General features: G+C 35.5%; 1 protein-coding gene across 10 annotated transcripts in view; it reads left to right on the forward strand.

Annotated features, from left to right (window-relative positions):
• Nucleotides 1-25334, forward strand: part of GRIK2 (glutamate ionotropic receptor kainate type subunit 2) — a 411568-nt gene that overhangs the window by 55192 nt on the left and 331042 nt on the right. The window contains exon 1 of one of the 10 annotated variants that reach the window (XM_040551177.1): nt 25077-25154. The exons of the other annotated variants lie outside the window; for them this stretch is intronic. The gene's annotated coding sequence lies outside the window, so the exon portion shown is untranslated. Of the gene's footprint in view, nt 1-25076; nt 25155-25334 lie in introns of those variants that run through there. 10 annotated transcript variants of the gene reach the window in all.

A 25334-nucleotide genomic window follows, 5' to 3' on the forward strand; every position in this document is an offset into this window, starting at 1 on the left:
GCTGTTTTCACTGCCCTTACAGCACTTCCAAAATAGCTCAACCTCTCTTTGCTATTATTAGTTCCAAGTGTACACTTTGTTCTAGTGACATTTTTAAAGAACCTCATGTGCCCTAAGGTATGTTAGAAATAATATTTATCAGCTTAGTTCTAGAGAAAAGCACTTAGGTCCTTTGGCTTCAGGAACAGAAATTTGGGGATCAATCACAAGACTGCAAAGAAACCCCTGTGTAATAGCTACCATATTCTACTATTTCACTTCACTTTAAAAGGGCTAAATTAAAATTGTAGATGCCAGTCCTTGGGCCATTAAATGCTGGTGCATTTAAAAGGTACAATTGCTGCACCTTTAGCTCCCCTCCCTAACCTGTCCCCCTCTTCTCTCCCCAAGCTGTTATCTGAAGATCTTTTTCTGTAATTGTTGCAGTGTTTATACAGCACTGAGCTTTCAGTAGCATTTCAGTAGCATTTCAGTAGAAGAAAGGTTGAGGGAACTGGGCTTGTTTAGCTTGGAGAAGAGAAGGCTCCAGGGAGACCTCATTGTGGCCTTCCAGTACTTGAAGGGAGCATATAAACAGGAGGCGGAACACCTGTTTACATGTGTTGATAGTGATAGGACAAGGGGGAATGGTTTTAAACTAAGGCAGGGGAGATTTAGGTTAGAGATTAGGAGAAAGTTTTTTACTCAGAGGGTGGCGAGGCACTGGAACAGTCTGCCCAGACAGGTTGTGGATGCCCCATCCCTGGAGGTATTCAAGGCCAGGCTGGATGCAGCTCTGGGCAGCCTGCTCTAGTGGTTGGCAACCCAGCCCAGAGCAGGGGGGTTGAAACTCTATGATCTTTAAGGTCCTTTTCAACCCAGGCCATTCTATGATTCTATGATTCTTTGATTCTATGATTCTATGATTTAGGTCTCTGATGTAGGTAAGGGTTACTCTAAGATAATATATTACATAGGCTCCCTAACATGACATTTCTGCACTTTACCAATGTTTTTAATTGCACTGAGATTTTCATGGTTTGTTTTCAGAGAAATAAAAACTTCCCCAGCATCATTCTGTTTCCTTGAGCCATTCTACTTCTAGAATTTCTTCATCATATTTGAACATAATTATAGTTGTAGCATCTCACTAACAGCTGAATAGGAGCTAGTACTAATGCACAAAGAAGATTCTAGTGATGCAACGGTCATGCCTGTTTTCTTTTAAAGTGTGCGGATAATAAGGTAAATGAGAAAGTAATGATATCTCATATCCAGGGTTTAGAAGATTCCTGTCTAAAGGGAATGCTTTCTTGAATCCTTGACTGAATGACAGGTAAAGATTATTATTATTTTTTAAAAGTTATACAGTTATTGAATTTCAACCGATCTCTTTTGTGCTATGCAAATAAGTCCTCTGAAATATTGAATTTGGGTCATTGACAATAATGTAAATCAAAAAATATTTCTGCTAGAATAGATGGAGTATCACCAGTATAAAAATTTAAGGGAAGGAAAATAGGTCAAGACATTGGTGAATATGCAGGCAGCTGAAGCTTATTGCTTTCAGTTTAATTTTTCTTTCTTTTTGGTATTGAGAAGTAAGTGCACAATCTTTTGAAAAGAAATGGGTCGTATTCCATTTTTAACTCTTTGTTTCTCAACAAATTACACCACTAAAGTACAAGAATAAAAGAGCTTGTTGTTGCATGGAACGTTATGATTTTTATTCCTGGTTCTTCATGAAGGATGGACACTTGTCAAAATATATTTTAATATGCATATTAGAGAATTGAGAGGAACGTTGAACTAAAGTAAGATATTTGAGTAGTTGGGTAATGCAATAGAAATTTCACAGCATAAACAACAGCAAAGTCATTTCTCCACTGACCAGGGTTTGTCTTCCTTTCATTGTAATTCTTCTCTTGCCCTTCAGTCTTGCACTGAAACCTTTGTATTTTTGTTTGATGATTAGTTCATCTTTGTTCTGTAAATAAACAAAACAAGCCCAGTGTTTTGAAATTCATGTTCAAACGTATTTTGTTTTGGGTGTAGGTGGCAAGGTTTTGGTAGTGGGGGAGCTGCAGAGGTGGCCTGTGGGAGGAGATGGTAGCCAATTCTAGCTGTGTCTGCAACAGACCCACTGCAGGACACAGTGGAGCCAGTTGGCACAGAAGATAGTGCATCTGGGAAAGCATACTTAAACCTGCAGACACCAAGGTGAGAGAAGAAGCAGTGGGAGGAGGTGCTACAGAAACTGTAGCAGATATTCCCCTGCAGCTTTGGAGAGGATGTCAGTGGAGCAGGTATTTCCCTACATGCCAAGTAGGTGGATAAACCCTGAAGGAACTGTGGCCCATGAAGAACCCAAGCTGTTTTATCCTAAGGACTGGAGCTTGTGGAGACAATCCACACTGGAGCAGGGGAAAAGTGTGAGGAGGAAGGAGCAGCAGGGAGGAACTCTTATAGACTGACTGCATCCCCCATTTCCCATCCCAATCCTGAGTTGCTTGGGGGGAATAGGGTGGAGGAGGCAGAGGAGTTGAGAAAGAAGGAGTGAAGTTGAGCTTGGGAAAGAAGTAATGTGGGGGAAATGTTTTAATTTGTCTTTGTTTCTCACCATCCACCTCTAATTTAATTGGCAATAAAGTAAATTTGTTTTTGGCAAGTTGAGTCTGTTTCGTCTGTGATGGCAACTGGTAACTGATTTCTCTTTTTTTTATCCTGACCCATGAGCTTTTTCATATTATTTTCTCCCTCTGTTCTGTTGAGAAGGGAAATTGAGAGAGCAGCTGTGTGGGCATCTGGCAATAAATTCTGTTTGACTCTTCTGTTCTAAATCACTACCAATGTAAGTACAATCTGTGGTTAATAGTTAAAACTGTACATAGAAGGTTTTCTCTGAGGTGCTGAGAAAAAGAGTTTTAGAAATAAAGACTTATCAGGCTTTAATATTTCTAAAGACTGATAACAAGGCATCTAAAAACTGACATGTTTAAGGTGGGAGTGTTGTAACCAAGAGGTCCAATACTATCTTTGAAATACTAAATTATTGTGTTCTACACTATTAGAAAAATGTGGAGAATCCCTCTAAGTGAGCAAGTTCCCTTAAAAGCAAATAAATTCTAAGAAAAAAGTGCATAAGGATCTCATTGGAGCTATAAAGGACTCCAGCAGTTAAAATATAAAATATTAATATGTTGGCTGAAGAGTTAGTTTCATGAATATTTTATTGCTCAACCTTATTTCCTTTTGTGTCTCTTAATTTTTTCTTAACTTAAAATAACATTTAAAACTGTCTTTTAAGGGTCAACCTTTTTTTTTCTCTTCCTGGTTGTTTCTTATTTATCTATTTACTTGGTTACTGCCAAAAGAAGCACTTAGAAGTCTGTGAAGAAGTGAGTGTTCTCTTTTTTTTTTTTTTCCTGTGCACTCCTGACCTTCCTTTCTGTCATCAAGCAAACTTCTCCCCTGACAAGCATCAATCTGAGGCTAGTTGTTACATGTAAAAACAAACCAAAAAAATATTGAAACAAAAACTAAAGAAATTGTATTCTGCTTATTTTTAAGGTTACCTGCTCAAAACCAAAAAAAGATATTTTCAGTTGCTTGCCATTTGAGTTAATATGTGCTATATTGAATGTCTGTCTCTGGAAGACTACTTTCTGAAAAGTTCAGCCAGGAATGGTTTAGTCAATTAAACTAATGAGGCTTGAGAGTATAGGTAATATTACGATTGTTCTTTATATTGACCCCTCTTATTTGCATGTGTCTTGCATACTGATTCTTTTGAACAGGAATCTGAAACTATCATGGGGCATTGCTTTTATCACTTCCATGAAAATCTGTATGACCTTGATTAGAGCATGTAATTTTGGGAAAAAAATCACAGCCCAAATCTACTCAGCAGGAAAATCTTTGTTTTAGTTGCTGTTATTTCCCTAAACACTATCATTTTTGGGCATCATTAAGTTTCTCTGAGGTCATTGATGATTAATATATGCAGCCCTTTTGCAGACTGAATAAATTCAGTCCTCATGCCAAAGGTGCAAACTCTCAGGGAAAGGGTTGGCTTTGATTGTAATACTGTATCCTGTCAGCAACAAAAGCCTATCTCTTATGCCCTCAGTAATGTTCTTTCTCCTGCCCTTTTTCTATAAATTTCAAACAAGATGGAGAAGAAAGATACATATTTTAATACAGGGTAGAGATAATGTGACTGTCATGGTATATCAAAACAATAATAACTATCGTATGGGGAAAGCAGTCCCGTGGGTGACTTTGGTCAGCTTTGCTCTCTATCTTCTTTCTTATTTCTGCTGCTTTCTTTGTTTTCCATGAAGGAATGTACATTTCATCTTCACTGACATTTTTAAATCAGGTGGTGACTTTTAGTTTTCAACTCAGTCCACATGTTTTTTCAGTGCCCTCACGAGTGTTCTTGACTTCTTCATCAAACAGTAGATGTCCCAGTCCCACCTAAAGGTCACAGTCAGTATGGAGTTATATCAGAACAAAACATTAGTACATTTGTAATATTTTTTTTTCTTTGACAGACTACTAAACAGCTGAAAGCAAAAATGGCAATCTATTTGATTGTAAAGGAGATGGGCAAAGGGTTCAAGCTTTTAGTGTAAGTGACTTTTGAACCTGCTGTTCCCTCTATCATATTAAGTAATGTATTATCTTCCTCCTTCAACAAACTTACAATCTCAGTTAATGTATGGGAAACACTGACACAGTTTGCTTGCAACATTAGCTTTACAATGACAGGTTTAAGTTTTGGACATTCAAATCTTTATCTGTCTAAGGAAAAGGACTTGTATTTATAGCTTCAATTCATTACTACATTTTCAGCATATATTCTAAGATATAAATTAAGTCCCAGACAGTATCAATATGGAAACCTTTCAGGAGACCTTCAGACTGAAGACTTTCACAACATTAATGATTACCTTTCTTAAGATCAGTTAATTGGTTTTCCAATTAGATTTAGTCAGAAACCCTAGAGTGAAGTCTGTTATTTCAAAGAAAGTCACGCTGCTTCTAGTCTTGCTTCCAGGCTAATGATGCCTAAATGCATGCACAGAATAATTTAGATTGGAAGGGATTTCTGGAGTTCTTTTGGTCCAACCTCCATCTCAAGTCAGGCCAACCTTGAGCAGGTAGACTGGGGTCTTGTCCAGTTGAGTTTTGAATATCTCCAAGTATTTCACAACCTCTGGAAAACTGGTACCAGGGTTAGTGAAAGTGACTGGGAAGATTCTTTTATGAGAATCAACTCAGAGTTTCACTTGTTGCAACTTATGCCTATTGCTTCTTGTCCTGTCACTTTACACCTCCAAGAATCTGGCTTTGTTTCCTCTGTGCTTTCCCATTGGTTTGTTAAAGACTGCAGTAAGGTCTTTATTCACAGTATCAAACTCACTAAAAAACTGTGGTGTGGATATTAAACCTGTGACCTGTGATTTTAAGACAATATATGTTTTAAAATAGTCTTTACTGGGAATAAATGTATTCCTAAACTAGCAAAAGAATAGGTCTCTCTCTCTCTCTCTCTCTCTCTCTCTTTTTTCTTTTTTTTTTGGCATGTGTGTCTTAATAGGAATCAGCAGTTGTTCTCTTCACATTTTAAACTACTACATCCTTAGATTTCATGCATGTATTTTCTTATTACATGTTTATAAGGACACAAACTAGCTGCAAACAGCCCTCAGTGACTCCTAGAAGCCTTAAAATAGATATGCTCTTCAAGACTATTGATAAAGTGGAAAGTTGGATACAATTGTAAGGGGCTGTCTTGTTCGTAGTATACTGTGCTGGCATAATACACATTTTTCCATATGGTGAGGCAGGACTCTTCCAGTCATTATATGCTCTCATTCAAATTCTGCCTGCTGCAGGAAATTAGCACTGTTCACACTTGTTTAGGCTTAATAAAAATAATTTTTGCTAAAGCACAGGGATAAGGTCACCATCTGCCACATGAAAATGCCAATTTCAAATGAGCAGCAGTCAAAAGAGAGTGTCTTTCATTTTTCAACACTTTCAGAATAAACTTAATAGAAGAAATCTTAATTGATTCTGACACCTATCAGACCACAGGATAACATTAACATATCAGATTTTCAGATCTTCTGCTCTAATTGCAGATGTGTACTTTCAAGGAACATTTTATTATAGTGTCATGAGTATTTCATGGACTACATTACTGTTTTCAGCATTTCTCACATTTGGGAATATCTGACTATATACAGTATGCATTTGGGAACCCTTCCTTAAGTATGAAGGCAATAGATCAAATTCATACCTAAGTCCAATGATTCACCCCTCAGTTTTGATTTTTATTGGTTATTTTAAAATATCTGACCCCGAGAAGTATGTTCTGAAATATTTAAATAAAAAAAAAGTCTTTTACACATTTGTAACCTTTATCATAACCATTTAATTGTAGCAAAATCAAGTATTTATATGCATCATTATGTTATTCTCCTAAAACAGATCTCAAAGAAAACGATGTTTTTTTTGAGTTATAAAGAGCATTTATTCAGACTGCATATATAACACATAATTAATGACTGCAGGATGAATGATTGAAAATGACCTTATCATGACCTGAGTGTTCTTATGTTAATAAAGGAGATTAAAAAATGCAACTCTATCTGAGAAATTTAAGAGCTCTCTTACTTAAATTTGGAAACATCTGCTTTCCAAAACTATATTCAAAGATTTGTAGTCTTTCAAAAGAGGAAAACAAAACCTACATTTGATTATATTTTTAATTCTCCTTAGTCTGCAAATTGTCTAGTCATTATAAGATTGTTTACTCATATATGTATATTCAATGATTAGTACTGTAGTCATTTATTATATATTGATTTATATATGTATATATATAGTTATCTTTTCATGTTTATGAAAACCAAGTAATCCAAGAATGAAGAGTAACAAAAAACTTAATCATTGACTGGTTTCTACTTTTACAACACACAAAAGAATCCCAAAGTTATGGGCTGAGAACAGAGTGAGAATGCTGATTTGGTAGCTGAAGGGATAAAAGTTACTTATCACAGCTACAGAAACAAATAGTGGACAAAAGAAAGTTGGGATAGGTTATTTCCACCCTACTTGACAAATAAAATATATATTTTTGTTTGACATGTATCCTAGCATGAACTAAATGTTGTGTAATTTTCTGCTTCCCTCAGTCACTGTTGTTTTTAGCTCTATTCAGAAATTGAATGCTGACCTCTAACAATTTCCAAAAAATTATCCAGAGAGGTTTATGAGCTGGATGTTTGCTTTGCTCTCACTGCAGTTTTTGGATTGGGTGACTGTAAGCATAAGTTGCCCTTTATCTCAAATGTGAGTAGCTCATTTCTTTATTGATGGCCCTAGTATTGCAGCTGCTGCAGTCAACTTCATTTGCTTCAGATTGATATTCAGCAGATATTCCAGATGACCTCATGGTTTACTTCCTAGGTGCCATTCTGTTAAAAACAAAAAGCATATTGCTTTAGAATCAATTAATAAGAATGCAACTGCTTTGCACTGCCTTATACCTGACTATACCAACGTAAAAGTTACAATGGTGATCAGTTTCCAAGTGAGTGTGCTTCAGCCACTGCTTTTGGTCTGTTCATTACTAAATAGCCACTTGTCATCTGTACACTTGACTCTTAGACAGTGTTTCTTAACCTTGTAACATGTTTTTTTCTCTCTCCCTCCTCTTTGTCTTCTGAGGAGATGCTTTTATATGCGAGATTCTATTTCCATACTGTTCAATTCCTCCATTAAATATAAGGGGGATATAAATCCCAGAAGAGACAATAAGGGAGAAGTGTGCATTGATTTTCTTCTATCATATTTTAAAGACATCTGCAGATTTTTTCATTTATAGGAGAGGCCTTTTAAGCCTGTGACCAAGCTTGCACTTGAAATCATGTTCAGGCAGCTTGAATTAAAGCCTAGATCTTAAGTGAACTTCTTGGTATGACTTGGGTAAAGAAAAACGAGCAAGGATGCATTACTGTTCATATACTACATACACAAATGCATGACTCTGTATTCCCTACCTATCATATAGACGGGTCAGGTATGAAATTAATCATGTGCATACAATCTTCTCTTGTGGTAATGTCATGTAACTGGTGGCAGGTGTGCCAAAGGACAAATGGGATTTTAGGTTTCCCATATTTTGTCTTCTTGTATGGGTATACAACCACCATATGATGTAGTAGATAAACCGAGCTGAGTCAAAAGATACACCATGGGTAGGGACACTCATAGTCCCTGCTCTTAATAAGGAAAAGCACAAAAGTACCATAGAAAGTGTTCCTTTTAATGAACAAGACCTAAATAAAAGCAATTTTATTATGATGTTTCAATGTAATAAAATACTAAAAAAAAAACAAGCCTAGAAGACTTGGAAATTAAAAAGTTGAGGAAACTAACATGTATGTTTATATTATTAGCATTTCTCTCATTTCCTGTTTAGAACAGTTCTGTGACACTTTAGAAGCCGTTAGACTGGCATTGTAGTCACCTATGGAAAGTAGATTCAGTCTTCTTCAGTCACATCAGCAGCTAATATAAGTTACATTTTACAAGCATCTATACTCCAGAGAAGAAAAATTCTTCAGTAGAATGGACTAAATTTTCTACCTGGCTCGTGTTTGTGATATAGTCAGCAGCAACCACTAGTGGGAGGCACACAATGCTGCTGCTCACAGGAGCAACAAAGCACCCTTGTGTAATGTAATGAAATCCTTCCCCAGGTTAGCATGACTCCAGTAACAGACGGCAAACTCGATTTAGTCTCTGCTCCTATTCACAATAGTTGCTCCTATTTCTTCCAGCTGTGCAAAGGGTGGCCATAGCCACATATGAATGACAGTGTTATGTGATAGTGTATTGTTTCATTTCGTTCAGCTGTGGCTGAAGTCATTCCAGTTTACTTCTGGTTCAAGTTCAGCAACACTTCAAAATGGCAACTTCTTCTCCCTTAAATAAACAAAAAAATAAATACGTAGAAATTACAGCTTGAAACAATTTCCATTTGGGGAAGAAATAGGTTTGCTTCAGCTGCCTGTTTGTGCTTGTGCATTGAAGAGGGATCTAGTGTATTTTTTACTCAAGAATATGGGTAGTGCTGTCAAGATTAAACCCTTTTCAGCCTATCTTCCTTAACCTCAACATACACATCCACTGAAGTAAATTAGAGCAGGGTTTCATCCTAAAAATAGAAATAGTAACATTTGTACAGCACTACTTTTGCTTCTGCTAAAAAAAAAAACCAAAAAAAACCACACTCTTTAAATGGTATTGTTCTACACTTAGTGGCTTTTACTTCCATAACAAATACTTTACTTTTATAAATAAATATATTAACTGCTAATCTTGCAATTAAAGACCAAATTAAGGTCTGAAAAGTTCTGTTTCTGCCTTGTACTGTCATCAGAATAAAAAAGAGTGAATGTTAAATTAAGATTTCAGTTGCATCCTCAGTAACACAGCTCTACTGTTTGCAATACATGATATAAGAGTGGTTGTTGAGTGTCATTTTGCATCTTTTCCTTTTGAGGGCTGTGTGGGGCTAGTAGAAGTCTGTTTTCTCTTCTTTCTTTAAAAAAAAAAGAACAAAACAAAAATCAAAATCAAACAAAAACAAAACAACAACAAAAAAGGCACAGCTGTGTCTTTCTCGGTTTCTTAAAAGAGATATAGTATTATTAAAGAATAAGAGACGTTACTGGGCAGTGATCTATTACAGAGACTATCAAGATAACTGGAGAACATATGGTGACCATTCCTATTGTTTTCTGGTCACATGGTCCATTAAAATTAGGTCTTGGTATGAGTTGAGAATCCTGTATCATTCACACAAAAGCCAGAGGAATACATTTTGCCTTTTGTAATGGGAGTCTTTCATGAGACTCTTTGTAAATCAGTTTAGGTTTTTATTTGGTGGGTGTGAGCAATCTATTACCTTAATATTAGTGTGCTTATATATGGATCTTAGATTTGGACATGCTCACATGAAACAGGTTTATGAATTCCTTTCAGGGAGCTAGAAAACAGTAATTGTTTAAAGAGACCATGCTGGAGCCAGTCATGGACAATATGTTTACTACCAGAGATCTCTCACTAAGCTTAAGTCTACTTAAGACTTATATCTATTTTTATTTTTATTTTATATCTTTAAACCTAAAATCCTCTCTTGACAGGGATTTGTACTACAGTCTATTTGTCTTTAAAATCTATATATTTGTCTGTATCTGTCAAAATCATATGATACTTAAACCTGCATGTATGCAGTTATTTTTCTCTCTACACAATTTTGTGTGAAATAGTAGAAAATACTAGTTGAAATTTAATACTATATTCTAAGGAAACATTACAAACTCCTGAAGTTCTTGTAAACAGGTCTGAATAACACTAATGATCAACTGCTTAATATAAATGTGCCTAGAATTAAAACAGAGTTCAAACTTGAATGTTGCAATTTAAAACTCAAATATGAGTTAAACATACAGTGTTAAACAAATGTGTGGAAAAAAAAAAAAAAAGGAATACATAGTAATGTAGGATCCTCTGAAGGATTTTCTACCTTTTTTAAAGTGATCTGTGAAACTGGTTAAATTTGAAGGTTAAGAATGTACCTTCTTCACATATGGCCCTACGCTCTGTAGCCTCAATTTCTGACCTTGATATAATGTAATTAAAAGAAAAATAAAAATTAACGATACACTGTTAGCTTAAATGGTTTTCTGAAAATGTAAAGAGTTGTTATAAGGAGTTGAAATAAACACAAAATAGGCTTAGAATACAGTATATAATCAGGTGTTAAATAGACTTGTTTCTTGAACAAGAACCTAATTTCAGGCAGGTCAAGGCATTTACCTTAAAAATCTGAATATACTTTCTAATCCTTCTCTGGCAGACAAGTAAAGATTTTAAGGAGCCTTATTTATACTAAATTCTCTTGTTGTTCTGCAAAGGGACCTAAAAATGGATAACTGTACTTTTCTCCACTGTAATATTTTCTCCATATTTCCAGAGTGGTTGAACAAGCACTTTTGTGTAGAAAAAATATAAAAGTGTAATAATAAGAAAGATTGTCCAGTAAAGCCCAACCACTGCTATAGTTCATAAAAAAATGGAGCTTTGATCTAAAAATAAATCACTTTCAATTACTTGTGTTATGTAGTAGAGGTCCATCTCTGCTGTCTTGTTAGTTTCTCACCAGGGAAATCATGAGTGTTGGCTTTTCACCTCTGTTTTAGCAAGGTAGTTTTATATCTTTGCTTGCTGCTAACTTCGTTTCATTTCTAGATGTACTGTAACGATAGAAATGAGGAAGAACCACAATCTCAATTTCTGCAATATACATTTAGTTCTAGATTATCATACTCTCTTTGACAAATTATTTGTTGCATTATTTAATAGTGAGAACTCTATGTATTGTTTGTATTTTAATTAAATGTAACCTAAATTCAGAATCAGTCTCTAAAGATTGAGAACAGTGTTCTGGGCTTTCATTACATTAGTACGTATGAGTCAATTAGTTGTACATTTTGGTAAATGGGTCTGTAGGGGTGCTTTTAGAGAGGAAGACTTTGTTTCAAAGTGGATTTTTGGATTGCACAGAATATTTACTATGTTGGTATTTATTCATTTGGTTTCATATTTGTTATAGTCTGTGATATGATAACCTTTTTTTTTTTTTCCACTTTTATTAGCTCACACAGAAAAAAAAAGCTGATTTGTCAACATTAAGATAATAGTCTGACACATGTAACAGAGAAAGAATGAAATGAGTGTTTTTGTTATTCTGGGAGATGTTGTGACGTGGTGTGATTTTGACTCTAGTTGTCAAAACAGACCTTCCAGAGATTTGACCAAGGCACAGGGATAAGTGTTCTGAATTTTAAAACAATGTCTATTGTTTTCATTTACTTAAAATGAAAACAAAGACTACCCCGGGGCGGGGGGGGGGGAGGGGAATGTAATAAAGTAGAATTCTTTTAATTCTCAAAGGATAAGAGATGGATTCAGCTTATTCCCTTTTAGGATAAATCTAGAAACAAATGTCAGATGTTAAATATTTTTTTAATTAATGCTTGATATTGTAAGCTTTTATCTCTGTGGAACAGAAGAGAAAGCTTATGTGTATATCTGTGGAGTGAACTTGGAGCAGCATACTTTCACATCCTTTCAGCACATAGTATATATATCTGAGAAAGTCTTTCTAACAACTTTTTTTTTTTTTTTTTAAGAAAAATTATGCTTTTCTATAGTCTTCCGAGAGCTCTAAATCAATGGTGTCAAGAAATTTCAAATTCAAAGTAGCTTCTCCTTTCTCATAATATTCTGAGTGCCGATATACTGTATGACCTTCACATGATATCAATCAGACGAGAACCATTAAAATCAGTTAAATCCAGTCCATCTGCTAAGATTTACCTCAACTGTGTTTATATAACCTAACCTGCGAACCTCTTTTCTTTCTTTTAATATGTAAGGCAAAAGTATGTGTCTTTTCTATTGCTTTATCATTTTCAGTTTTACTGTAATTTCCTTATTAGTATGGCTCTGTCTCAGTGGAATTTGACAAAGGTTTTGAAAGAATAGAAGGTGAGCAGTTTTCTCTGGAGATCACAGATTTTGCTAAAGCTTCATACTGTAATCTTTTGATGAAATTGTAAGTCTATGATAATTGGTATAAAGCAGTTTGCTGAGTAGGAAACTGAAAAGTCAGTCAAATGAAAAAATGGAGCGTGTTATAAATCTAGCTTTCTCTCACTTTGGAAAGAATGAAATAGGCTACTTTAAATGAAAAATTAATCAAACTTTGGAATCAGTGAAGATTTTTGAAACAAAAGTAATTTTAACATAACAATGTCCTTTCAAAGGTCATGCACATAACAAAGAATGTATGTCCTCAGTTAAGCAGGTTAGGCTCCTGTAGTGGATACACTTCAAGTGCTAAGATTTGGTCCATTTTACTTTCTAGGTTTTATATATATTTTTGAATGCTATTGTATTGGCTGACTGTAATATACAGTATTAAGATAACATCCTGCCAATTCAACTTATCAAGAGTTCTTTAGGAATGTCTTACAGGCTCGTTAGTTTGGGATATGACAATGTTATGTTTGGACAGTGATTTTTACTCTTCAAGACCAACAGCTAAGTGTGATACTATCCTTCCACCACAGGAGTTTTAAAAGCTAAAAATGAGGAAGTGAGATTCTTCAGAACAGTAATTTGTGTGTTAATATTTATAAATGAATGTATATATATATAAAACCCCTCTCTCCTTGTATATATGCGTAAGTATATAAAATGTTGACATTAAAATCACTTAACCATATTCAGTCACACTGGTACTGACAGAACTCTAATTTGTTCTGGCTTGTTTTGGTAAAGCCAGGAGGAAGGTAAACTGATATTTAAGTAAAACTACAAAAGAACTGAGAAAAATACTTACTGACCATGAAAGATAGGCTACAGCTTTTTTAAAAAGAGACTCATAACCAAAGCAATCAGTTCAGAACAAGCCTAAGGGAAAAATTTCTTATTATTTATATAGGAAAATAAAGAGGAAAAATCCTGAGTATCCTCCTGTTTGAACTTCTGTACATTTTATCTAGTGACTCTTTTATAGAAGACATATGCTCCTATCGCTTCTTTCCTGTATTTTCCCTGTGTCAGACAAAGGAACTGTTACCACGCAAGGGCACTGTTCGGTGTCGTGTTTGCTTTGTAGTGCACTTATAGATAGAAGAGTGAGCAGCTGATGCCCTTTATTTCAAGGAGATGCAATCACAAAGTACTTACTTGACACAACTAGCTTGTCTGAGATTATCGTTTCTGGCAGTTTGGTAGCCTCATATCCCCACCTTCAGTTCCTAACTTTGTAAACTCCTCTCCATTGTGCTAATCCTGAACCCTGCCTGTCCCTGCTCCCAGTGGGCTGATGCAGCTTGCCAAGCCAGCAGTTTTAGGTTTTAATCTTGTTGGTTTTCTGATAATTAGTGAATTAAATGGGCTCACTGAAGAACCAAACAAGTGCTAGAGACACTGGCACTTAAGATTTGGGAGCCTAGATGAAGAGACTGGGCTAGATGAATAAGGAGGAGCAGGACTCCAGATGCCTTCTGGCAGCAGCAAATTATTAATTCTTAGCCCACTTCTATTTGTGCTCTCTCTCCCCCAAACAATTTATTGCATCCTTAGGTGCCAGAGGACTCAGACTGCAGTCCAGCAGCTAAGTGACTGTTGTGGTGTCTAGAAAAATGGATCTATCATTGACAGATTATAACTTACTAAGAAATTTTTTTTTTTACTTCTGTTTACATTTGCTTAAGACTTTGATTTTGTGAGCTTCTGTTGTTAAGAGATGTTGCTTATTGTATTATGCTCTCATTGTATGGAACACTGACCATCTATAATATAATTCAGATTCTCCAAATTATATTGCCAATATTCAGAGAGGGGTACTTCAATTTGTAATTACATGAAAAACGACCCTACCACAGGCATAAACTTTTCTATTGCTTCATGTTGGTTAACATGATAGGACAAAAAGTTTCTGATGTGTTCTGCTGAGCACAGTAAAATCCTTTGCAACGAAAACATTTTACCAAGCTTTCACCAAGCTTGTGCTTTTTTAATTTACTGTATTATATACAAGGCTTACTAATCTCATTTGTGAGCAGTATAACATGGAGACATACTGAGATCTTGTATGTATAAAAAGAGAAGTAGCTCCATGTAAAATGTGTGGATGTGACCTGATAAGTCAGGAGAATGTGGAAACTCCTCTTAAGCTTACAGAGCACAGCATAAATAAATGAATAGCATATCAAGTTTCAGATGTTCGAATCTGGTGATTAGGAAAAGATTATTCCATGTTTTTGACAAGGTTAAACCTACAGAGCCAGCTAAGGCCTTTGCAACATTTTATGCTAGGCAACCACAGAAGAAGCTGTCTGCCTCCAAGTACATAGGAAAACGAAGTATAGGGTAAGAAGTAAAGCACAGGTAAAATGATGCAGATCAAACGTGTAAGGCAGTGGCAAAGATGAAATTGGACATGGGGTATTTGACATCCAGTTTTTGTTCTGATAACTGGTCTAAATTATCACTGGAATAGTGTTGTGGAGAACAAATATATTCTCAAAACGCAATTCACTTCATATTTTCAGCCTTGGAAAAGTAATTTGGCTAATATTATTTCAGGAAAAAAAGAAAGTAAAAATAAAAATATCAATAATGTTGGGGCAAAAAAAAGCCAAATAAAGATAGAAGTTTAGGGATTGCTAATACGACTTCCTACTTTATTTTTTTTTTTTTACCAACAAAATTTCTCTAGCTTATTTTTTCACCAATACAAAAAATTTCTTCTAGCCATGGATACTAAGTTGACTTGTCATGGAGCAAATATATAAAGCTAAGATTAGTATAAAAACTTTAAGGAAATATGAAACATGCAGAATGTTGGGTATTATTGCCTCTTAGATTCTCTATGTCTAATAGAGAGAATGGTTTCTAACAGAAAGTTCTTAAATTTCTTAGTAGTCTTAAAATCCTTAGTAGTATTGGATGCTTTTATTAAAATTAATGAGGTATAATTTCATGTAACTTGGAGTAAATGTATGCAGCTGGATAATCTAAATATCCTCTAGAAAGTTGTATTAACATTGTTATTTGGAGTAAATATTAAAAAAAAAATATATAAAATCTATTTAAAGTTAGGTAGTTAAATCCTGGTGAGCAAAGAGACCTTAATTTTCCAGGTGCTGAACAACTACAACTTCCATTAACTTCATGTCACTGTTGGTGCTGTTTGTGTTCATGTGAGTACTGAGTGTTTCTGTGCTGTTCTGTATGGCCAGCTGTTTAAGTGCGCTGCTGTCTACCTGTGTTTGTGAGTCTATTACACACACATGTTCAACCTTGCAACTGGTAAGACCTGGAGAAATGGAGCTGCAGAAGCCTTACTACTTGCTATTGTATTTAATAGTTCCTAACATATAACAACTAGTATAATAGCCTAGCTTTGAATTTTGCAGTAAAATTTTCCAGTGTGACTGGAAGGGTCACTGTGTTATAACACTTATGTCATAGCTTCTTGTTCATAAGTTTTATCTTACAATTTTTAATTTAAAAAATAAAACCCAAACATGTAATTTAGATGCTGTTTATTATGGAATCTGTTATAATACTGACTTATAAAAACATTAAACTTGTAGAAATGAGTTACTGTGAGCATAATCAAAAAGAACACCATGTCTACCATCAGAAGGCATCAAACAATGATTTGTTTGTTTATGTCAATTAAATAAAGAGCTTTGTTAACAAATACTGCTTTGAGAGGCTGAATTCAGGGGGGAAATATACCTGTAGCTTCCTAGCTCTTGCATATCCTGAAGTATTTGAATTGGAACATGTCAGTTTGCTCAGTTTCTGTGACACTTTGGATGTGCCTGGAAACCACTTTATGACTTGGAGATTTAAACTTTAGCCCTGTGTGGCGTAGTGAATTATTTAGCAGACAGTGTGGGCTCCACAGACTTTTCTTACTCTTCCCTGTTGCCCTTCAGGCACTACTGGTCTTCTTCCATATTTTCACTTCTGTTTGTAAGTTTTGAGTAGATTTAGCTAATACGAATGAGGAAGGAACAAGATATGCGGACAATTCTGAACTGCAATGTATCTGATATCTTTGGTCAAGCAGGTGTTTTCAATACTATCAAAAAGAGAAAAAACAGGTTTGGGTGTTCTTTTTTCCGTGTTATGGTGTTAAGGGAGTAACCTCTAGCCACATCAGTAGGATTTTCTTTATCATCAAGTGAATTTTTTGGGAACTTTTTTTTTTTATAATTAACAATTACGTTTTCCTTGGCCACATCTCCCCAGGAGCTTATATGGAAGAAAAATACATATATTGTAAGCCTATGGTAAAATTGTGAAAGCATCAGTAACTTGGACCTGGTTGTTATTTCAGATGAAAGATTTAGAAAGCTATTTCAGTCATTTGACCTACGGTCATTTGGTCAGTACTTAATTTGTGCTTTAGCATAGGATACAAAGAAGCACCTTTTAGATGAAGAATAAACAGATGTCCAGGCATTCAGACTGGTATATCATTAAAGGGGCTATGACAGAAAAGGTTGAGTACAAAAATGTGATTAAAATCTAGTTTAACAGCGTTTTTGGATGTTGTATTCATATGGATACTGTTTGTTAGCACTTTTAATATTATGCACTCATTCAGAACTTTAAAAGATCTATAAAACTTCTGAGTAACTTAAAAATACAGGAAACTAATACACATTTAAGTCTATATAAGTAAAACACAATTCTCAAACCATGAACTGACTGAGAAACAAAAGCAACAAGTCTTGTGCATTGTTAAAGCTATGCAGCCAAGAACTAAACCTCAGCCTCTTCTTGCTGCCACCTTTGCACCCTCCGCAAGTTTGCAGATGACACCAAGCTGAGTGGTGCAGTCAATACAATAGAAGGACGGAAAGACATCCAAAGGGACCTGGAAAAGCTTGAGAAGTGGGCCCACGTGAACCTAATGAGGTCCAACAAGTTCAAGTGCAGGGTGCTGCGTCTGGGTCGGGGCAGTCTCAGACATGAGTACAGACTGGGAGAAGAACTCATTGAAAGCAGCCCTGCAGAGAAGGACTTGAGGGTTCTGATGGACAAAAAGCTTGACACAAGCCAGCAGTGCACTCTTCCAGCCCAGAAGGCCAACTGCATCCTTGGCTGCATTGACAGAGGTGTGGCCAGCAGGTCAAGGGAGGGGATTGTGCCCCTCTACTCTGCCCTTGTGAGGCCCTGCTTAGAGTACTGTGTCCAGGTCTGGAGCCACCAGTGGAAGAAGGATGTGGATGTGTTAGAGAGGGTCCAGAGGATGGCCACTAGGTTGATCAGAGCATTGGAGCACCTCTCCTATGAAGAAAGGCAGAGAGAGCTGAGGATGCCTAAAGAAGATGAGGCTGTTCAGCCTACAGGAGAGAACGCTCCAGGGTGACCTCATTGTGTCTTTTCAGTACTTAAAGGGGGCTTATAAAATAGATGGAGAGTGACTTCTGGCTCAGTCAGATAATGACAGGACAAGAGGACAACCCTTTCTCGAGTCACTTCTGCCTTGTGTTTAACCTGGTCAGTATCTTGTTTCAGGCATTTTTACATACAACTTAGATTTTTTGGAACTTTCTGTAGAAAATCAGGTAACATGTTCATATTCCAGGCAAAGCTTTCATTAGTTCCAGTGTGTCTGAATTTGTAGTTTGTATTTTTTTGTTTGTTTTTTTCAGCCTGTCTCAGTTGCATGACTGAGCTAGCAATTGTGATAGCTGGGGAGCATGTGTAATGCTCTGCCTCCCAAAGATGGCAATGGGTGGTATGAGTCCTTGAGATTAGCACTGCTTTGAAAGGTTGTATAGTAAAAAAAAAAAAAAAAAATGGAGCAGCACTGCTGTCATTACCATTCCTGAGTATTTTTGTGTTCAAAAAATACCGCATGGCTGTACGTAACCTGTCTGTGAAAATTGTTTAATTTATCTTTTTATAGTACTTACAGTGATAATCAAATTTGTATTTGGAAAATACAAATGTTTTTAAACTCAAAGAGGGGAGATTTAGATTAGAGGTTAGGAGGAAATTCTTCACTCAGAGTGTGGTGAGGTTCTGGAACAGGTTGCCCAGAGAGGTTGTGCATGCCCCATCCCTGGAGGTGTTTCAGGTGGCTTCTCCCCAAAATATTCGAGATGCCTAAATGCTTGCTTGGATATGGTTTGGGCTGACAGCACGCGTGACCAGAAGCAACATGCAACGTAATTTTGTTAGCTGCAGCCACCCTGCAGTTTTATGGTATTATTGTACTGTCCCTTGACTTATGCCAGACCTTTCACTTGTAAAATACTTAAGCATCTTTCATGCTAAAAGACTTTATGTAAACCTAATCTGATTATATTACTAAACTTAAGCAAAATGGATTGTTGTCATTCTCTCAGTATATCTGTTGACTGGTGTCCATGTTGCCCCCAGTCCCATGCAACAATTATTCTTTCAAATAGCTGTCAGGAACTGTTGTAGACAATTGTTATGACGTACCATATGCTCTGGATTTAAAATTATTTTCCTGATAGACTTTCATTAGTGAGTGACATGGTCTTAAGCTCAGGACATAAGCCAGCTAATTGTTAATCCATCTGGCAAGGATGTTTCCGGTGACAATAGATATATTGGTGATCTTCCCGGCCATGTTTCTATCCTCACTAAGGTTGGTATAAAAGAACTTTCCTTGGAGGATGTGTAGGAGAGCTAATTAGCCAATTACAATTTCAAATATTCAGCAGATAGACTTGTTTATATAGTGTGTTTGAGGATAAGTAGCATTTTATTCATAAGAACAATCATTGCATAAGCAATATACTAGAGAAGCTAGATGAGCTACGTAAATATATCATGTTTGTAACTGCTGAGTGAAATGGAGATGTTCAGATGGCAGGAAAAAAGATGTAATAGGAGGGTTTTTACACATAAGATTATTATTTCACAAGGTGGGAGAATGGGGGGAGATGCTGGAACTGCTATTATGAAGCAACCTCTGTATTATCAGTGTGTGACTGCCTAAATACAAAGTATGCAAATACTATATGAAACTAAAACATCTACAACTGCCAAATGCATTTTAAAGAACCGACTAAAAACGTACAAGCTTCATTTGACTTGCAGTTAAAGATCATCTCTATTAGTTAAGCGACATTTGCCAGTCCCTCAGGTTATGATTTAAAATGTGTTTCATTGTGATCATTTAGCTCACAAAATGGGCACAACTGTGTGTAACATTTAGTTTCAGTAAGCAAGTAAAACTTACTCTGCACTATTTATTTTTAAACACAGTACATAATTCAGCAATGTGATATGTTATCAAATTGGAAGCATAGCATTTCCTTTCAAATTGTTGTCTTTGTTCTTGTACAATTTTATTTTTTTTCAAGGAAGGCTTCCCTACTGACTCCCTCTTCCTTCTTGCTGAAGAAATTGCATTATAAAAATTTTGATTTTGTTCTATTAAATGTATCAAACATATTCAGTGTGTGAGCAGCATGGAACCACATCATAGAAATTTGAATGATCCCCACTTCAAGGATAGGTCTAGTTTGTTTGTTTGTTTTCATCCTTGTCCCTACCTGTCAGATCAAAGTAGTTTGGCTTTCAATTCACATGCTAAATAGGAAGCAACAACTAATTTGGTTTATTTTTGTCTATATCATTTCTAGACATGAAAGCATTTTCAGACTCAGAAGCCCTATTGTATACTTGTTATTTTTAATGTTTGATAGGAAAGTGTCAGATAAAAAAAGCAGTAATTTTAATGCAACTTTCATAGTGAGGCAGCGATCTTGGCTTTTAAAATACTATCTTCTAATTTTGTCCAAACTGCTTGTACAGTTGGAAAACAAAACTATAGGAGAGTTTGTCTTGATTTTTACTCATTTCAGCCAATGATGACATCCCTGAACTACTCTTACTCAGTGTTTGTATGTTAGAAGGAATATGCTAAGTGGATAGGTAGAGTAAGCATGTTTCTAGAGAGAAAAAAAACCAACACAACAACAACAAAAAAACACAACTACCACCATCAACAACAACAAAAAAAGCACACCCACAAACCCAGCAACAACCAAAATCAAATAAAACAAACACAGTTGCTATTCAGGAGCATGTGATTCATCTTATGTAGTTTTCAGTATTGTAAAGCTTGCCATCAGCTGTAAGAAATTTTCTAAACTAGGTGGTGGGGGAAAGTAGTTGTTTCCTGACTTTCCAAAAAGAAAAAAAAAAAAAAGAGATGAAGCATTAGAATTTTCAAGCAATAAATTCAATTTTGTTAAATATACCACGAAATACTTGAAAAATATCTTAAGTTCAAAGAATCCCAAAAGGATGTAAAAGGGAATACTGGATTAGGAGACTTTTTATCATAAAAATAAAACTTCAAATTTTTCTTGTTGTTTTTGGAATATTTTTTCTTTGCAGGAGACCAATTTGTAATCTGATAAGTGGTAAAATACAAGTACCAAAGGGAACACATGGGAGAAATTTCCAAGCTATGATTATATGAAAATTGCAATTGTTTACAACTTCTTACTGAAGTAGCAGATAAACTGATAAGGGTATGATTTTTTTTTCCTTTTTTAAATGGTAAATTTTTAAAAATGTGGACTTTTATGACTTTTTTTTTTTTTTCCAGAAAATGGAAGTTTCTTTTCTCTTGAGTGTCTTTTCAATTAGCAAAGAATTTCAAAGGGGGCAAATAAAATCTTACTTTTTGAGTCTACTTGACACTAAGATTGGAATGCGTTTTGTACCTTACAATGGTAGTAAAAAAGCATTGTTGCTTTTTACAGCAATCCAGGATTGGTTCTTTAGATCATTTTTTTCTGTTAAAGCTAATATTTGAGATTGTCTTATAGGTACACTGAATATTGCGGCTGAATTCTTCATTATAGCGTGACAAATTTTGCTTTTGAGTGAACTGTTTTTTGTTAGTGTATAACAATAATTATTGCTAAAACAAGATACAATACAAAACTGATATAGCAAACAGTGAAAAAGGGCTGGGCACATAATGATTAGGTATTTTAACAATCTTGTTACAAGTGTCTTTCTGATACTGAAAGTAGGTTAAAACTAGGAAATTCTAACAATCTTTGCTTAGTGGGTATGCTGTTATACGCTTGAGTCAGCTTTGAATCCAGACCTTACCATTCAGGGAAAAACTTCAATTAGCGGGCATGAATAGAACTCAACAATATGAGAGAAGGGCAGTCATCCAATCTAACTTCCTGCAAGGTTAGAATTATTCTCCCTGCACATTTCATAAAATGTGTGAAATCTGATTTTGTGTGTCCCATGTATCAATCAAACTCTACCCTTTTTCCTATAAGGCTGTGCAGGAAAGTTTCTATTAGTATGGGCAACGTCTAGATTTGCTGTTCTTTGTGTAAATGTAATTCTATTTTTCACTACTTTTTCTTCCTATGTCTTCCTGTTACCTTATTTTTTTGGGGGGAGGAGGGAGGTATTTTGTCACATTTCTCTGAAATCCTTGTGTATTTTGTCACATTCCTCTGAAATCCTTGTAAGGATTATTTGACACTAAATTAGGATCTCATATGGCATCACTACTGATGCTGCTTTATTTTATCATGAGGAGGGTGTAATTGACTGTTAAGCACCAAATTTTGCTAATGCTCTCTCTCACAATACAAAATAGTGATACATATTACAAATCACTGTGACATGTCAGAAACTCCTAGTCAATATACTGGCATTTACTATTAACTTTGTTTACAGCCATTCACTATTTATTAATTGCTATCCAAACCGCTTCAAGAATATTTCTCAAGGAAGATTTTGTAAGAGTATAAAGTACTAACAAAACTCCAGTTACCATTTTGAGTTTCCCTCTTGCCTCCCCATTCTGTAAAGCAAACAGCAATAAATCAATAAGGCCAAGTGTAAGGTCCCAGGCACAAATACAGGCTGGGTGGAGAATGGATGGAGAGCATTTTTGAGGAGAAGGACCTGAGGGTCCTTAGTTGATGAGAAGCTCAACATGAGCTGGCAATGTGTTCTTGCTGCCTAGAAAGCCAACTGTATCCTGGGCTGCATCAAAAGAAGCATGACCAGAGGGAGGTGATTCTTTCCCTCTACTCTGCTCCTGTGTGACTCCACCTGGAGTGCTGCATTCAGCTCTGGGACCCCAAGCACATGGCTGTATTAGAACATGTCCAGAGGAGGGCCACAAGGATGATCAAAGGTCTGGAGAACCTCTCCTATGGAGAGAGGCTGAGGGAGTTGGGGTCATTCAGCCTGGAGAAGAGAAGGCTCTAGGGAGACATTATAGTGGCTTTCCAGTATCTAAAGGGGGCCTATAGGAAAGCAGAGGAGAGACTCTTTGTCATGGAGTGGACTGATAGGACTAAGTGTAATGGTTTTAATCTAAAAGATTAAGAATTTTTAAGAATCTTAAGAATTTAGTTTAGATATTTGGAATAAATTCTTCATTATGAGTGGATGTTATCAAGGTGGAAAAAGCATCTTTGCAAATATTGATCTCCATTTTCCGTATTCTGTAATCCATTTTTCTTAATGGGAGTATTGTGTTGTGCACCTGAATATCCACCTAGACACAGTATTAGCAATCCAAGAGAACCAAAATATATGCTAAATTTGAGAGTTTTAAACTTGGTTGCTTAGCTGGTTAAATTACAATTGAGAATTTGCACTGAGGTAGTCATATTCACATTTCTCTTAACGCTTAGTTTACAAACTAAATATTGTAATTAAAAATTGTGCTTCCTATAGCTAGGAGAAAAGGGCAAAAAGTTAAAGTGAAGAAGGGCAGTAAAAGGATATGCATGAGTCTGACAAATATATTAAAAAAATACCGTCTTTAGTTGAGTATCACCTCTTTGCACAGAGTATGGTTTATTTACCTTTGACTGTTCCTCAGGCCAGACTTTTTTTCCCCCTTTAAGTCCAAAGGATGACAAGCTAAATAATTTCAGCTATAGCAGAAGAAATATACATCCTAGTGTAATAATCATGTTTGTTTAATTACTCTACCTACATCCATGCAAGGCAAATCTCAGAAAGGTAATGTGACAGGTAAACACTGATAAGGGAGGGCTAGGAAATTAAAATTTTAAAATTCAATGGTGAAGGAGAAGGAACCTAATCCACGAGCCCTTAAACAGCTATTAAACATAACAGTTATTTAAAGCATGCTTTTTTTTTGTCAGAACTTCAGATGCAGATTGTCACATAGTACAATCTATCCATATTACATTCTTTTGTTTATTCTCCTAAAAACTGTTATAATTGATAAAATTGGTTTGAAATTCTCTTCAGTATATGTACATAACAATGAAAAAAATTTCTACTTATACTCTGTCTTTACTATACTCATAAATAATGCTTCTCTTACAACCTACAGCTATGAATCTCTTCAGACTTTCATAAAGTATAAAAGTCTTTATAAAGAATTTCTAAGAAATCTGCCTATTTGTAGTTTTCATTTCTGTTTTGCTTTCCAGGGTCTTTAAAAAGATAAATCACGAGACCCTGAACTAAGATTATACAGTCAGCTTGTAAGGGAGTAATGAAAGTTGATTACATTTGCACACATTTTGTGGTTAAAAAAATAAAAAGCCAAAAAAAATATATTACTTTATTTAGAAATGAACATGGACTCTTCTTCTCCCTCCCCTTCCCCCCCCCTCCCCCCACCCCCGATTCAAAAATTGCATATGATATTAAATGAATAGTGTATAAGCAGACTTTCAAGCCAGTGTATATTTTCAGCTCCAGGTCATTTGGAAAGCCTTTCTTTAGTTAGACAAGAAATATTTAACATTAAACAATGTTTGTTCATCAAATATAATGTGGAAAAAATATATACTACTCTTCATGAAATAGAGAAAGTAGATTTGCATCTTCTTAAAAGTAACCTTGGGATGCTTGTGTCACTTCATAAAGTAGTATGGAACAATCACAGCAGACATTGGTTCTTGTTACACCTTCTGATCCAGGAAGCCAGGAATATTGAATGACACTGTGGATCAAAGTGTGCCCTGTTATAAAGACAAACATGTTGACAAAGTTTAAAACATGCTATTGCAAGTGCTTGCTTAATTGTATTTGGAGAGAATTGTTAGTGTTGATGTATTGCAATGTTTAATTGACACTTCTGTGTGTTATAAAGGCAGAAAGTGCCTTAGAGATGGAAACTGGCTTGGATCTTTTGCTGTTGTGATCATTACATCTCTCTACCTCCTCTATATAGTTTAAAATTTTTATTGTGTAATTTTTTACATTCACATTCCTCTCTGAAAACTTGACAAAATCAATAAGGAGGAACAGGAAAAAAAAAAAAAAAAAGCCCATGTCTGATTAACTTAGCTGTTATGATGACATCAGGGAAAACAAGTTATGCAATTTGCAAAGGCAATATTTTTCATTTTTTTTTTGCTAGTGTAGAGAAGACCAGAAGAATAAAGATTAGGAAGCAGAAGTTCTGGGGCACACTGTTGCCCTCTGTGACACTGCAAGAGGGGAATCCAGCTCTAATTGTTATGGTGAGTTTAAAATCAAAGGAATTTAGACCTATTTCTAGCAAAGTGGCATAAACAATATAATTCTGTAAAAAAAATTTAGCTGCTGTTTTCCCCTTAAAATTCTACATTCTTCAAAGGCTGAAATAAAATTTCTTGATACATCTTCTAGCCAATGAGGTTGTGACCTTGATGAAGTTTTGA

The sequence above is a fragment of the Cygnus olor genome, chromosome 3, assembly GCF_009769625.2.
Source record: "Cygnus olor isolate bCygOlo1 chromosome 3, bCygOlo1.pri.v2, whole genome shotgun sequence".
NCBI classification, from domain to species: Eukaryota; Metazoa; Chordata; class Aves; order Anseriformes; family Anatidae; genus Cygnus; species Cygnus olor.